Below are 17,030 nucleotides of genomic sequence, written 5' to 3' on the forward strand. Positions count from 1 at the left end.
CAATTCTTACACCCTCCCCCATGCCAGAAATAATCTCATTTTATTGCATATACTCTATTAAAATCCAGCACTGAGGAGACCATCCATTATATTTTCTTTCTGTGAGTTTCTGATTTTTAAATTAACATTTTCCAAACCCACGAGTTCATTAATATACACAGCCTTGCTTTTGTCTATAACCAATGAACACAACTAAAACATATATATCTAAAGAAATCATTACTCATCACTGACAAAAGAAATAAAAGTGTACTTTTAAATTTTCTATGTGAAAGACAACACAACCAATTCACAAGCTGTAACAGGGATGTGTGAGGCTGAAAAATAAGTTTACAACACTTGATCAGATATAAAGAATAAATAGACATATAACTAAATAGGCAAGCCTTGATCACTTGAGAAGATCGTTTGAATGCTGGGCTGAGACTTTTGATCACAGATACCACAGGAAGCGACCAAAGTCCTTAAAAAGGAAAAGAACACAATGAAAACACTTTAAAAACAGAATCAATCTAGTAGCAGTGAGTGAAATCAACTGCAAAGAACCAAAGGCAGAGAGAGCTAACATGGCAGTAGTTAGTACAGCCAGAGGCAACAAATACCCTAAGTATTGGGTGATGAGTGTCTTTCTTAGGATACAAGTATAGGAACCCCCCCCAAAATAAAAATCCAAAGAGAAACAAAATTATCAGATATCAGTGTTCAACACACATCAATATCTAACTGCACTGAGAACCTACCTCACATAACTTGAGTATTGCCAAAAGCTCTTTCATCTGACATTGGCCTGTACCAGAGTCCCCCCAAAAGAGGGCCCAGAAACAACACACCTAGCATCCAGCTTCAGACATCAAAACAGGACTCAGGTCCTGGCTGATTGGCTCAGTGGTAGAGCGTTGGCCTGGCGTGCGGGAGTCCCGGGTTCAATTCCCGGCCAGGGCACACAGAAGCACCCATCTGCTTCTCCACCCCTCCCCCTCTCCTTCCTCTCTGTCTCTCTCTTCCCCTCCCGCAGCCAGGGCTCCACTGGAGCAAAGTGGGCCTGGGCACTGATGATGGCTCTGTGGCCTCTGCCTCAGGCGCTAGAATGGCTCTGGTTGCGGAAGAGCGACGCCCCAGATGGGCAGAGCATCGCCCCCTAGTGGGCATGCCGGGTGGATCCCGGTTGGGCACATACGGGAGTCTGACTGCCTCCCCGTTTCCAACTTAAGAAAAATACAAAAAAAAAACCCAAAAAACACAGGACTTAATCAGCTTCACAAGCAGCATATTCAAAGGGAGACCTCAGTAGGTACCAGATCCTGTTGAAGCAAATTCTGCCACACGTGGTCAGCACCTCACATGCCATGGTCGGGATTCAGCCTCATAATCAGCCAGCCTGAGGGTCAATCTCATGCACAAATGGTCCAATAGCAATCAGGATTCAGTTACAACAAAAGGGCCCATATTTTGTGTGGACAAGGGACATTCCTGGAGTACCCAGCTCAGGTTACCAAGGAGACTGCACCACTGGATTCCACAGGATACTACCTATGTATATAAGGCCACCCTACCAAGACTGGCATTCATAGAAGATTTACTTAATAAATAGAAATAAACACAGACAAACAAAATGGGGAGATACGGAAACATGCCCCAAATGAAAGAACAGGAGAAATCTCCAGGAAAGAAGCTAAATGAAATGGAGGCAAGCAATTTGCCATATACAGAATTCAAAAGAATGGTTATAAGGATGCTCAAGGAACTTAGTAAGAACTATAACAGAATGAAAAGGGGCATGGAAACCATTAAAAAATAACCAATCAAAAATAAAGACTATAATATCTAAAATAAAGAATACACTGAAAGGAATACACAGTAGGTTGGATGTAGCACAGGATCAAATCAGGGATGTAAAAGACAAGGTAGCAGGACAGAATCAGAGAAGCAAAAAGAAAAAGGAATTCTAAAAAATGAAGAATGAAGGGACCCTTGGGACAAGAAGCATACTAACATCCACAATATAGAAGTACCAGAAGAACAAAGCAAGCAAAAAATCTAGAACCTATTTGAAGAAATATACATAATAACCAAAAACTTCCCTAACCTGGTGAAGGAAAAGGACAAACAGGCCCAGGAAGCACAGAGTCTCAAACAAGATGAACCCAAAGAGGCCCACATCAACACAACCATACTTAAAATTACAAGGCTTAAAGACAAAGACAGACTCAGAAAAACCACAAGACAAAAGTTACCTGCAAGGGAGCTCTCATAAGACTGTCAGCTGTTACTCGGCAGTAACACCTTAGGTCAGAAGAGATTGGAATGAAATATTCAAAGTGATGAAACCAAGGACCTACATTCAACACAACTTTATCCAGCAAGGCTATCATGTAAAATTGAAGCAGAAATAAACAGCTTCCCAGACAAGGAAAATCTGGCATTCATCACCACCAACCCAGTATTATAAGAAATGTAAAAGGGTCTTCTTTAAGAAGAGGAGGAGGAGGAATGTTGTGTCTGCTTGTTCCAGCAACCCGCTGTTCCCCCATCACTCTCCCTCTCTTAGGGCCCCACTATTCCCCTGAGACAAACAATATTGAAATTAGGCCTATTACTAACCTTACAATGGTTTTTAAAGTGTTCAAGTGACAGGAAGAGTGGCACAGCTCTCACTTTAAATCAAAAGCTAGAAATGATTACGCTTAATGAGAAAGGCATGTCAAAAGCTGACACAGCTGAAAGTTATGCACTGAGCCAGTTAGTCACCTTGTTAATGCAAAGAAAAAGTTATTGAAGAAAATAAAAGTGCTACTCCAGTGAACATATGAGTGATAAGAAAGCAAGACAGCTTATTACTGATATGGTGATGTTGTAGTGGTTTAGATAAAAGATCAAAGCAGCCACAATATTCCCTTAAGCCAAAGCCTAATTCAAAGCAAGACTTTAACTCTCTTCAATTCTATGAAGGTTGAGAGTGGTGAAAAAAACTGCAGAAGAAAAATTTGATGTTAGCAGAGGTTGGTTCATGAGGTTTAAGGAAAGAAGATATCTTTATAACATAAAAATGTAAGGTGAAGCAGCAAGTGCTGAAGTAAAAGCTTCAAGTTATCCAGAATATCGAGTTAATAAAGGTGGGTAGCTACACTAAACAACAGATTTTTCAATGTGGGAGGAAAAGCTTTATATTGGAAGATGATGCCATCTAAGACTTTCATAGCTAGAGAGAAATCAATGTCTTCAAAGTTTCAAAGGATAGCCTGACCAGGCAGTGGCGCAGTGCATAGAGCGTTGGACTGGGATGCAGAGAACCCAGGTTCAAGACTCCAAGGTCACCAGCTTGAGTGCGGGCTCATCTGGTTTGAGCAAAGCTCACCAGCTTGGACTCAAGGTTGCTGGCAACCAGAGCCATTCTAGCGCCTGAGGCAGAGGCCATGGAGCCATCCTCAGCACCAGGGCCAACTTTGCTCCAATGGAGCCTTGGCTGTGGGAGGGGAAGAGAGAGACAGAGAGGAAGGAGAGGGGGAGGGGTGGAGAAGCAGATGGGTGCTTCTCCTGTGTGCCCTGGCCGGGAATCGAACCCAGGACTCCTGCACGCCAGGCTGATGCTCTTCCACTGAGCCAACCGGCCAGGGCTTCCAGTGGGTTTTCAATACAAACGGGCTCTTTTGGCTCATGCTTCAGAATTTCCTACAATCTCTATAAGCAGCAGCATTTGGCCTCTGCATATACCCTGCACCTCTTGCTAAGTGGCTCCAGGCCTGGTACTAGGGGCAGCAAGCCTTGGTTTGCAGCTTGGCCTCTCCTGGGCATCTGCCCAGCACAAGCAGTAGCCATCTGCAAATCACTCTGTAGCTCATGCTGAGTGGTCCCGGGCAGGGCAGACACGGTTGCTGACTTTGCACATCTCTGGAGGCCCCAGAGTCAGTGTACTTTGTGCACATAGCTTAAGACTATGCCAGATTACAATCCAACTACCTCCACAAGTGACACACTTAAGGGACAAACTTAGTGGATACCAAAGCCCCACTGAAGCGAAGCCTGCTTCGTGTGGTCAGCCTGCACAGCAGCTCCTCTACTGTAGTTGCAGTTAGTCCTCACAGTCAATCAATCTGGGATGCAGTACCTTCCAGAGACTTGCTCAACTACAACAGGACAGTGCATACAACTAACATGGGCAGTAAAAGGTGTGAGGGGCACACCTGGAGCAACTGGCAAGGGGGCTGAGAAGGCTGTACCACTAGGCTCTACAGGACAACTACACATAAGGCTACTCTATCAAAACTGGGAGACACAGCAGCTCAGTCTAATACATAGAAACAAACACCGAGAGGCAATGAAATGAGACAAAGAAACAGATCCTAAATGAAATAACAGGAGAAAGCTCCAGAAAAAGAGCTAAATGAAATGAAGGCAAGCAAACTATCAGATAAAAATTAAAACAATGGTTATAAGGGTGCCCAAGAAAGTGAGAACTTCAACAGCATAAAATATTCAATAGTACATGGAGCCTGACCAGGCAGTGGCGCAGTGGATAGAGTGTCGGACTGGGATGCGGAAGGACCCAGGTTCGAGACCCCGAGGTCGCCAGCTTGAGCGTGGGCTCATCTGGTTTGAGCAAAGCTCACCAGTTTGGACCCAAGGTCGCTGGCTCAAGCAAGGGGTCACTCGATCTGCTGAAGACCCGCGGTCAAGGCACATATGAGAAAGCAATCAATGAACAACTAAAGTGTTGCAACAAAAAACTGATGATTGATGCTTCTCATCTCTCTTCATTCCTGTCTGTCTGTCCTTATCTATTCCTCCCTCTGACTCCCTCTCTGCCCCTGTAAAAAAAAAAAAAATGTACATGGAAAACACACACACACAGAGTCAGAAATGAAAGAAACACTAACTGAAATGAAGAATGAATTAGAGACAATCAACAATAGAGTAGATGAAGCAGAATATCAAATCAGCAACTTGGAATATAAGGAAGCAAAAACACTCTGACAGAATAGGAAAAAATAAAAGAATCCAAAAAAATGAGGATAATGTAAGGAGCCTCTGGAAAAACTTCAAGCGTACCAACATTTGCATCATGGATGTGCCAGAAAAAGAGGAAAGAGAGCAACAAACTGAAAATCTATTTCAAAAAATAATGACAGGAAATTTTCCTAACCTGGTGGAGAAAATAGACATAGAAGTCCAGGAAGCACAGACAGTCCCAAACAAGATAAACACAAAGAGGCCTATACCAAGACACATCATAACAAAAATGCAAAAGATTAAAGACAGAGAGAATCTTAAAAGCAGCAAGAGAAAACCAGTTAGTTACCTTCAAGTTAGCTACCATAAAGCTGTCAGTTGATTTCTCAACAGAATCATTTCAGGCCAGAAGGGATTGGCATGAAACATTCAAAGTGATGAAAAGCAAGGACCTACCACAAAGATTAGTCTACCCAGCAAAGTTATCACTTAGAATTCAAACACAGATAAAGAGCTTCCCAGACAAGGAAAAGCTAGAGTATTATAACAAATGTTAAAAGATTTTCTTTAAGATGATGAAAAAAAGATTAAAAGTTGAGTAATAAAATGGCAATAAACACATAATCTATCAACAATTATTTTAAATGAAAATGGATTAAATGCTGTGATCAAAAGACACACAGTGACTGAATGAATAAGAATACTACATATGCCCTGGCCGGGTTGGCTCAGCGGTAGAGCGTCGGCCTAGCGTGCGGAGGACCCGGGTTCGATTCCTGGCCAGGACACACAGGAGAAGTGCCCATTTGCTTCTCCACCCCTCCGCCGCGCTTTCCTCTCTGTCTCTCTCTTCCCCTCCCGCAGCCAAGGCTCCATTGGAGCAAAGATGGCCCGGGCGCTGGGGATGGCTCTGTGGCCTCTGCCTCAGGCGCTACAGTGGCTCTGGTCGCAACATGGCGACGCCCAGGATGGGCAGAGCATCGCCCCCTGGTGGGCAGAGCGTCGCCCCTGGTGGGCGTGCCGGGTGGATCCCGGTCGGGCGCATGCGGGAGTCTGTCTGACTGTCTCTCCCTGTTTCCAGCTTCAGAAAAATGAAAAAAAGAAAAAAATAAAATAAAATAAAAAAATAAAAAAAAATAAAAAGAATACTACATATGCTGTCTACTGCAAGAGACTCACTTCAGATTGAAAGACACAAACAGACTGAAACTATAGGGATGGGAAAAGATATTTCATGAAAATAGAAAGAAAACAAAACCAAGAAGTTGATGTAGCAATACTTATACCAGACAAAATAGACTTTAAAACAAAGGTTACAATAAGAGACAAAGAAGGACCCAACAACTTCACTTCTGGGTATTTATCCAAAACACTAAATTGAAAAAACATATGCATCCTTTACTGAAGCATTATTTACAATATCCAAGATATGGAAGCAACTAGAGTGTCCATCAATAGATGAATGAATAAAGAAGTGGTGCATATAAACAATAGAATATGATTCTGCCATAAAAAATGGGTGAAATCTTGCCATCTGCAATAACATGGATGGACCTAGAGGATATTGTGCTGAGTGAAATGCATCAGACAGAAAAGAACAAATGCCAGATCATTTCACTTATAAGTGTAATATAAAAATAAATAAATGAATGAGCAAGCAGAACAAAAGCAGACTCATGACACAGAGAATATTTTGACGGTTGCTGAATGGGAGAGGGCTGTGGGCTGGGTGAAAAAGGTGAAGGGATTTAGAAGTACAAATTAGTAGTTGAAGAATAGTCATGGGGAGATAAAGTAAAATATGGTAGTAGATGGGTACTAATTTTATTGTGGTGATCACTTTGTAAGTTGTATAAATGTCTAATCATGGGGTTGTACACCTGACACCAATATAATATTGTACATCAACTGTTATTTAAAAATAAAAAAAAATTTTAAAGGGCAAAGTAGTAAACAAAAAAAGAAGAAAAGAAAGAAATGGAGCCTGAAGATGGGGCTGAATTGCTTCAATTTCACAATGAAATTTTAACATGCTTTTTATGGGTGAACAAAGAAAGTGGTTTCTTGAGATGGAATCTACTCCTGGTGAAGGTCCTACAAAGACTGTTGAAATGACACAAAGGATTTAGAATATTATATAAACTTACAGCATCAGGGTTTAAGAAAACTGACTTCAATTTTTAAACAAGTGCTACTGTGGGTCAATGTTATCAAATAGCATCATATGCTACAGAGAAATCGTTCATGAAAGAAAAAGAAGACTAATGCCACAAAATTCACTGTTATTTTAAGAAATTCCCACAGCCAACCTTCAGCAATCTCTATGTCAGCAGCAGCCATTAACATTGAGCAACAAAAAGATTATGACTTGCTGAAGCCTTAGATGAACAGTGATTAGCATTTTTTAACAATAAAGTATTTCTTGATTAAGGTATGCATATTTTTTTTAGACATAATGCTATTGCATACTTAACAGACTACTATAGTGTAAACATAACTTTCACATGCACTGGGGAATAAAAAATTCATGTGACTCGCTTTATTGGGATATTTGCTTTACTATAGTGTATAAAACCAAATCCGAAGTATCTCCAAGGTATGCTTGTATGTGTATTATATCCTTTACTCTTGTTTCATGCTCAGTAAATAATTTTATGATTTATAATCCAGATTCCTACGCAGACTGCCTTAAAAGAGAGAGCATGTTGATAACAGTATCTTATGCCAGCTACATTTCTCATGGTAAATTAATAAATTGGTACACTGGTTTATAATTTTAATCTTCCATGATATTAGTCAGCCTAAAGAAGCTTCTCTGAATCCTAGCAATTCCAAAGCACTAATCAGATCCAGTCTGGGGACTTTCAAAGTTTAAGAGCCAGATATTGGAGCATGGTGACATCTTGCCCCTCACTTTGCCATTTCATTTAAACTCCATCCCTGGAACAGATTCCAGCAAATTTTCCAAAAGTTTTGTATGCTCAGTCACTGAATGTAAGGAACCACACTCATTTCTCTTCTGCCATGGGGGTAACTGAAATAGAGGAAGGCAATACATAAGAATCCAGAGTAAAAGAAAAATGATGAGAGTATTGATCTGCTGGACATGAAACAGATTTCTGTATGGAACAAGCAAGACTACTTACATTTTTGTTACAAATAATGTACGAAGACATTTTTATTGTTGAAAATGTTATTACACAGAAACCATCTTCATTTTCATACATCTGAAATCCCAACACTCTCCCTAGAAGTAACTTCAGAAAGAAGTTTGTATCTTTCCAGAAACTGTTTTACTTGTTTACACATAAATAATATTACATTTATTCATGTATACTCATTTATTCAGTATTGGGATTTTACATTAATTACCCTTTGTTTTTATACAATATATGTTTGCAATTTTTTAAAACAATACAACTTAACATCATTCCATCAAGGGATATACAGATCTACCTCTTTCTAACTAGTACAGAGTATTTCATTTCATTCTATGACTATTCACAATTTAACTATTTGGCAATTAATACTGTATAACTGTTTCCATATTTTACCATTACAAACAGAGCTACAGAGACTTTTTTCTTGTGCATTTATTGTTATTCAAACATATCAGGAGCTCCAGTGACACACTCGGTTAGTGAACAGTACTTATACAAATATATCTATGGGACAGATACCTTGGAATAAAACTGCTGGGTTAAAAATAGTGTGACCAGCCTGACCTGTGGTGGCGCAGTGGATAAAGCGTCAACCTGGAAACACTGAGGTTGCTGGATCAAAACCCTGGCTTGCCTGGTCAAGGCACATATGGGAGTTGATGCTTCCTGCTCCTCCCCCTTCTCTCTCTCTCCCCACCTCCTCTCTAAAATGAATTAAAAAAAACAAACAAACCACATGTATAGCCTGACCTGTGATGCTTTCTGCTCCTCCCCCTCCCCTTCTCTTCCCCCCCTCTAAAATGAATAAAATTTAAAAAAATTTAAAAAAAAGTGTGACCATTTTAACTTTGATAGATACTGCCAACTCAACCTTCAATAATGAATTACAATTTACACTCCCATCAGCAGTGTCTGAGGGTACTCATTCCCTATATTTGCTGTTATCAATCTTTTCCATTTATATGATGGATTAAAAGATGACATCTTTTTTTTTATAAATTTTTATTAATGTTAATGGGATGACATTAATAATTCAGGGTACATATATTCAAAGAAAACATGTCTAGGTTATCTTGTCATTAAATTATGTTGCATACCCCTCACCCAGAGTCAGATTGTCCTCCGTCACCCTCTGTCTAGTTTTCTCTGTGCCCCTCCCCCTCCCCCTAACTCTTTCCCTCCCTCCCTCCTGCGTCCTCCCTCCCCCCACCCCTGGTAACCACCACTCTCTTGTCCATGTCTCTTAGTCTCGTTTTTATGTTCCACCAATGTATGGAATCATGTAGTTCTTGTTTTTTTCTGATTTACTTATTTCACTCCGTATAATGTTATCAAGATCCCACCATTTTAATGTAAATGATCTGATGTCATCATTTCTTATGGCTGAGTAGTATTCCATAGTGTATATGTGCCACATCTTCTTTATCCAGTCTTCTATTGAAGGGTTTTTTGGTTGTTTCCATGTCTTGGCCACTGTGAACAGTGCTGCAATGAACATGGGGCTACATGTGTCTTTACGTATCAATGATTCTGAGGTTTTGGGGTATATACCCAGTAGAGGGATTGCTGGGTCATAAGATAGTTCTATTTTCAGTTTTTTGAGGAACCACCATACTTTCCTCCATAATGGTTGTACTACTTTACATTCCCACCAACAGTGTATGAGGGTTCCTTTTTCTCCACAGCCTCTCCAACATTTGCTATTACCTGTCTTGTTGATAATAGCTAATCTAACAGGGGTGAGGTGGTATCTCATTGTAGTTTTGATTTGCATTTCTCTAATAACTAATGAAGCTGAGCAAAAAGATGACTTCTTATTCAACTACTATATATTCTATGAACAAACAAGTTTGATAATATTTGTTTTTCAAGAGTTCATCATTGTTGTTGTGAGGATTATTAGAATATTGAGCTGTATGAATTTTCTTTTGTTCCAATCATATTCCTAGCCCTGGGACTGTGTACCTTTCCTTCCTTGTAAAAAAGGGGCAGTCCTTTAATCTAGATTTGTTTTAGACATAAAATGTTTTCATCAGATGTAATATTAACACTATTCTGTCTAATGTTATTTTGAGTAGAATGCCATTTCATTAAACAACCAAAAAAAGTCTGAAACTTTTTCAATCTAAACCATTTCAGTACTTTTCAAATTAATTTGACCGAGCTCCACCTGAACTGACTGAGAAGAGTTTTTCTATCCAACATTTTGCTTTCCAGTGACTGGTTATACTTTCAAAATACTTGAATAGATTATTCATTCATTCTTTAGTTATTATTGAAAATAATGATTTAATCTAAACAGCACAAAGTTCCCAAAAATATCCCAGAAGTGTTTCATCTTCACACACTATTGGAAAATAAGATTACACATCATTCTGCCATCATATTTACCTTTCTGAAAACAGAAAAAAACCAAACCTGAAATATATTATTATAATGAATTATAATGGTAAACATGTAAAAAGTCCATACAAAAAACTAAAGTATAATTCAGTATAGTGACATAATTACCTGAGTGTTGCACAACACAGATGAATATATTTTTCTTAACCTATTTTACTAAAGGTACAACCTAAGACAACATATGTATTAGGTAGTAAGGCAAACATGTATTTATTTCACTAATATTTATAGCGCTTCTTTGCAAAACGTGTGGGTTATCCCCAAAAGATGTGCAATGTATGAAAACAATGGTTTCCATGAACATAGGAGAATAACAGAAAAAAATGAGCATCTGCTATTGCTGTAGTTAAGATACATGGATTCCTGAGAGCAGGTTTAAGTAGCTTTACATTAGACAGCCAAGTTATTCCTTGTGAAGACTATAAGAATTATTATAATTAACATGTTTTCATAACTGATTTCATATTCATAGTTTATAAACCCACAGAACTCACTACTGAACCGATGTATCTGTCTGAAAGTTGACACATGAGTACTGAGTCTAATACAATACAGAAAGCCTAATACAATACTTGGTGTTAAATACACTAAAATTTTTATCGATTTAAATAGAAATATCATAAATTGAATAATGCTAAATAATTATAAATATAATGACTATATATAATAGGCCATTAGACAATAAAGATAGTCAACTTCTAGAAATGAAGATAGTCAACTTTCCTTTGTTTTTCTTCTTTTCCATGTGAGAGGAGGGGAAATAGAGAGGCAGACTCCTGAATGCAATCTGACTGGGATTCACTGCAACCCCTGTCTGGGGTTGATGTTCTGTCCATCTAAGGCCATGCTTACAACCAAGGCTATTTTTAGTGCCTGAGGTGAAGGCTCCACGGAGCCATCCTCAGCACCCAGGGCCTATATGCTTGAACCAATTGAGCATGCTGCAGGAGAGGAAGAGAGAGAAATAAAGAAAAGGGGAAGAGGGAGGGGCAAAGAGAGGGGCGTGGAAGCAGCTGGTCGCTTCTCCTATGTGCCCTGACCAGGAATTGAACCAGGGACACCCACAAGTTGGGCCCACGCTCTACCACTGAGCAAACTGGCCAGGGCAATAGTCAAGTTTCTGTCTTGGTTTTTATCATTGTTTCTAAGTGTCTTAGCATGATGAACAATTTCTATACTATTCCTCAGACTGACCTTTGTTTTTCTTCTTTTCCATGGCTCAAATAAAATTTCACTTCATCCATACAGTTAGGTAAAATTATTATCACTCTTGATTTCTTCCTCTGAATTCCTATAGAATTAATATTCTGTACCACTATTATGGTACATTTTTATTAAATTTAATGTAAACCTCTCAACTTGCCAAGGGGATCACAAATCGAAAGATACGAACTATGTTTTAGGCTTCTTAGTCTTCTCAGTGCCAATTAATGAATTTAAAGTTATTAGTAACAGCAATAACAAATATTAGTGCTCGGTTGCACTAGAGCAGACACAAAAACCCTCAGGTTCTCTTTCTAGTTCCACTACAGCCAACTACGTGACCAGTAAGAGCCTTACCTAAGACTCTGTTCTAGGAGATACAAAGCACAGGTAGTATTTATTTCTAAGTCCTTTCTGGCTGTAAGAGTTCATTTCATAAAAACAAAATATAAAACTATTTTGAATATTTTTTTTCATAAAAAAGCTATCTTGAATTGTTATTAATAAGACAGCATCCTACAATAGCCTCACTGGTTTAAGCAAATTTCACATAATTAAAAATATCTAACTGCCATTATTTCATTCAAGTCATTAGCAAGGTACTCTGAGGTCTGCAAGAGGCACAAAAATGAGCAAGACACTCTACCTACAAACACCTAAATTTGGTAGTAAATATAAAACAATTTTTCAAATAACAATAAGGCAAGAAAAGGTAAGAGCTGAAGGCATATTCACAGAAATCCAAAGAAAGGAAATATTACATTAGATTAGAAAGTTGGAAAGGGCTCAAGAAAAGCTCCAAGGAAAAAATTTACTTGGGGAAGGAAAAAGCTAAACATTCTTTTTTATTTTTATTTTTTTAAAGAACAAGTAAATTTATTTTTTTATTCTTTATTAATTTTTAGAGAGGAGAGAGTGAGAGAGAGAGAGAGAGAGAGAGAGAGAGAGGGGAGGGAGGAGCAAGAAGCATCAACTCCCATATGTGCCTTGACCAGGCAAGCCCAGGGTTTTGAACTGGCAACCTCAGCATTTCCAGGTCAACGCTTTATCCACTGCGCCACCACAGGTCAAGCTAAACATTCTTTACAAAAGAGTTTGGCTGAATGCACTGTCTTAGGAGACTTTGCCTTTTTTATTCTTCATCATTTTATCTCAGGAGTGGAATAAGTTACTGGAAATATCTTAGGATTTAATTATGCCAAATAATTTTAAAAACAACCTCATACATTTCTTTTAGATGAAATTAATAAGATTGAAAATTCTGCACTGAAGACACCAGGATGACTGCCAAAGTACAGCAGAGATTAACATTCACGTCTAGAAAGATGCACTTTCATACCTCAAAGTGATGTTACTGACAGTCAATGAGGAAAGCTTACACTTCCAGCTGGCTATGTTCAGCAGAGAAAAAATCATTTTAATTAATCTGGGTGAGAATGTAAAGTTAAGTCATACAAGTCTCTAACAATAAAAAATAATTACTGTGGGAATAAGAATCATCTCACAGAAATGTTAGGTTTGACAATTTTTGTGCATATCTGTGCTAAATGAAAATGTTATGGCCTTTTCTCCCTCCGCTGCGGCCATAGCGCCTGTGAAAAAGATTGTGGAGGAGGGCAAAAAAAAGAAGCAAGTTCTGAAGTTTACCCTTGACTGCACCCATCCTGTAGAACAGTGGTCCCCAACCCCCAGGCCGCAGACCAGTATCGGTCCGTGGGCCCTTTGGTACTGGTCCGCAGAGAAAGAATACATAACTTACATTATTTCTGTTTTATTTATATTTAAGTCTGAACGATGTTTTATTTTTAAAAAATGACCAGATTCCCTCTGTTACATCAGTGGGATGTACAAAACTCACTCTTGACGCTTGTCTCGGTCACGTGATACGTTTATCTGTCCACCCTAAAGGCCGGTTGTGAAAATATTTTCTGACATTAAACCGGTCCGTGGCCCAAAAAAGGTTGGGGACCACTGCTGTAGAAGATGGAATCATGGATGCTGCCAATTTTGAGCAGTTTCTTCAGGAGAGAATCAAAGTGAATGGGAAAGCTGGGAATCTCAGTGAAGGAGTTGTAATCATCGAAAGAAGCAAAAGCAAGATCACTGTCACTTCTGAGGTGCCTTTTTCTAAAAGGTATTTGAAATACCTCACCAAAAAATAATTGAAGAAGAATAATCTATGTGACTGGTTGTGTGTAGTTGCTAACTGCAAAGAGAGTTACGAATTATGTTACTTCCAGATAAACCAGGATGAAGAAGAGGAGGAAGATGAGGATTAACCCTTGTTTACCTGGCACATTTTGTATGTGTTCTTAAATAAAATCAAGGAAAAAAAAAAAAAAGAAAGAAAATGTTATGGAAAAGGTCAATAGCCTATAGGACTCAACTTTCTGATGCTCTGAACATTCCTCCATCCATCAAGTTATCTCCATAATTCACCTTCTCAAATATACACACACAACACACCATATGGCGCCTTTTTACTGCAAGAAAAACATAAATCTCCTAGTTGGGGAAGAATGTTACAGAATTAATTTCTTTTCCTCAATAACTGCACCGAAAAACAAAGTGTGGAGAAGAAAAAAAATAAATTCACCAAAGAAACAGTCTATTTAAAAAAAACAAGTAAACCACCCAGAAAACTGTATGTAGAAACAATGATGAACAATATAAATCTTCTAAAACCTCTAGTATGAGCAAATGTGTTGAGATTAGCAATTTTAGTTCTGTATATTTATCCAAAAGAAACAAAATCACTATCTCAAAGATATACTGACACCTCCATGTTCACTGCAGCATTATTTACAGTAGCCAAGTAGGTCAATAACCTAAGCGCCCATCAACAGATGAGTGGATTAGAAAATGTGGCATATTTTCATTGGTATATAGAATGGAATGTTATTCAGCCATAAAAAAAGATGGGAATCTTGCCATTTGGGACAACATGGATGGACCTTGAGGGCATGATGCTAACTGAAGTAAGTCACACAAAGGCAAATATCATACAGTATAAGATTCACATCTATGTCAAAAAAAAAAAGCACAGAGAACAGACTGGTGGTTGCCAGTGGTAGGGGGTGAAGTGTAGGCAAAATGGGTAAAGGTGATCAAGAGGTACAAATTTTCAGTTTTAAAATAAGTCCTGCAGATGTAATGTACAACATAGTTAATAATACTATATTATATATTTGCAAGTTGCTAAAAGAGTAGATCTTAAAAGATCTTGTCACACAAAAAAAGTAACTGTGCTGATGGATGTTAACCAGACTTATTGTGGTGATCATTATGCAATTTATATAAATATCAAATCATTATGCTGTACACCTGAAATGAATATAACTTTATGTCAATTATATCTCAGTTTAAAAAAGAATTTACTGGCCCTGGCCGGTTGGCTCAGTGGTAAAGCGTCGGCCTGGCGTGCAGAAGTCCCGGGTTGATTCCCGGCCAGGGCACACAGGAGAAGCGCCCATCTGCTTCTCCACCCCTCCCCCTCTCCTTCCTCTCTGTCTCTCTCTTCCCCTCCCGCAGCCAAGGCTCCATTGGAGCAAAGATGGCCCGGGCGCTGGGGATGGCTCCTTGGCCTCTGCCCCAGACGCTAGAGTGGCTCTGGTCGCAACAGAGTGACGCCCCAGAGGGGCAGAGCATCGCCCCCTGGTGGGCAGAGCGTCGCCCCCTGGTGGGCGTGCCGGGTGGATCCCGGTCGGGCGCATGCGGGAGTCTGTCTGACTTCCAGCTTCAGAAAAATACAAAAAATAAAAATAAAATAAATAAAAAATAAAAAAAAAATAAAAAAGAATTTACTTTAAAAATGACAATGAATACACAATCAGGGTCTACTTGATACATGTGGAATAGTGGTCAGAGAAAAAGTCACAGGAGTTAATACTTTTATCAGATAGGACTGAAACAAAATAAATGAATTAAATTCAAGGCTAAAAAAAAACAGACAATAATAATGAAGCAAAAGATGAATTAAAAAGAAATAAAGATAAAAGCACATGTGAGTTAAATAAGACAAAAGCAGTAAGTCTAATAAAGTATACTGCTGTTTTTAAAAATAATAAATAATTAGCTAGCTTAAGAAAAAAAGGGGGAGGAAACACAAATATACAAATGGGGAAATAACCTATGAAACAGAAGAAATTTTAAGTGTCATGAGACTACTTTGCAGGTTTCTATGCACATAAATTCAAAAACCTTGGTAAACTATAAATTACCTAGAGAAAACAAAGATGAACAAAATTGACATCACTGGGGTTATAAAGCTTAAACAAGCAAATTTATATAGAGAAAGTCATTACTGGACTACCCCATTAAAAAAAGTCTAAGGCCCTCATGGCTTCAGGGGGAAATTCTAACAGATGAGTGGGTGGTTAACATCCATCAGCACATAGTTATAATTTTTTTCCTTGCGATGAGATCTTTTTTAAAAATAAAAGATAAAAAATATGAACAATAAAATGGCAATAAATACATTATCGCCAACAGATTCTAAAAAACAAAATAAACAAGCAGAACAGACACAGATTCATAGATACACACATCATTTTTATGGTTGCCAGAAAGAAGGGGAGTTGGTGGGATGGATGAAAAAGGTGAAGGGATTAAAAAGTACAAATTGATTGTTACAGAATAGTCACTGGGAGATAAAGCATAGGGAATATAGTCAACAATATCCTAATAATTTTGTATGGTATCATATGGGAGCAAGATTTATCAGAATGATCACGTAGTAAATTATATAAAGTCTAATCACTGGGGTTTACACCTGAAACTAATGTATACAACTGTAACTGAAAAATAAAAACGATCTTAAAAAATACCACAAACTTAATACAATTAATAAAACATTTCACTAGTTAAAATTTTTAAAAAGGTACATTTTGTGAGGGGTGAGGTTTAAAGTCCAGATGGTTGCAACGCCCGGCCGCCACTTGGCTCCCAGGTGGACTGCTGGTCAGCTCTTTCCTACAGAGGCTTTTTCTTTTAATGTTACAGAGAGTTTGAAAAATAAAAAGGAAATAAATTCATAATTTTACCAGCCTCATATATATTAGATCTGCAATACATTTTTTTTTTTTTTTCTGAAGCTGGAAACGGGGAGAGACAGTCAGACAGACTTCCGCATGCGCCCGACCGGGATCCACCCAGCACGCCCACCAGGGGGCGGTGCTCTGCCCCTCCGGGGCGTCTCTCTGCCGCGACCAGAGCCACTCCAGCGCCTGGGGCAGAGGCCAAGGAGCCATCCCCAGCGCCCGGGCCATCTTTGCTCCAATGGAGCCTTGGCTGCAGGAGGGGAAGAGAGAGACAGAG

At 38.9% G+C, this 17,030-nt stretch overlaps 1 protein-coding gene and 1 pseudogene across 4 annotated transcripts in view; one reads left to right on the forward strand and one right to left on the reverse strand.

Moving 5' to 3' along the window:
• Positions 1-17,030, reverse strand: part of MICU1 (mitochondrial calcium uptake 1) — a 265,614-nt gene that overhangs the window by 213,073 nt on the left and 35,511 nt on the right. The window lies entirely within an intron of this gene.
• LOC136313655 (large ribosomal subunit protein eL22 pseudogene) lies at positions 13,273-14,046 on the forward strand (annotated as a pseudogene).

Source organism: Saccopteryx bilineata, chromosome 9, assembly GCF_036850765.1.
Source record: "Saccopteryx bilineata isolate mSacBil1 chromosome 9, mSacBil1_pri_phased_curated, whole genome shotgun sequence".
NCBI lineage: Eukaryota > Metazoa > Chordata > Mammalia > Chiroptera > Emballonuridae > Saccopteryx > Saccopteryx bilineata.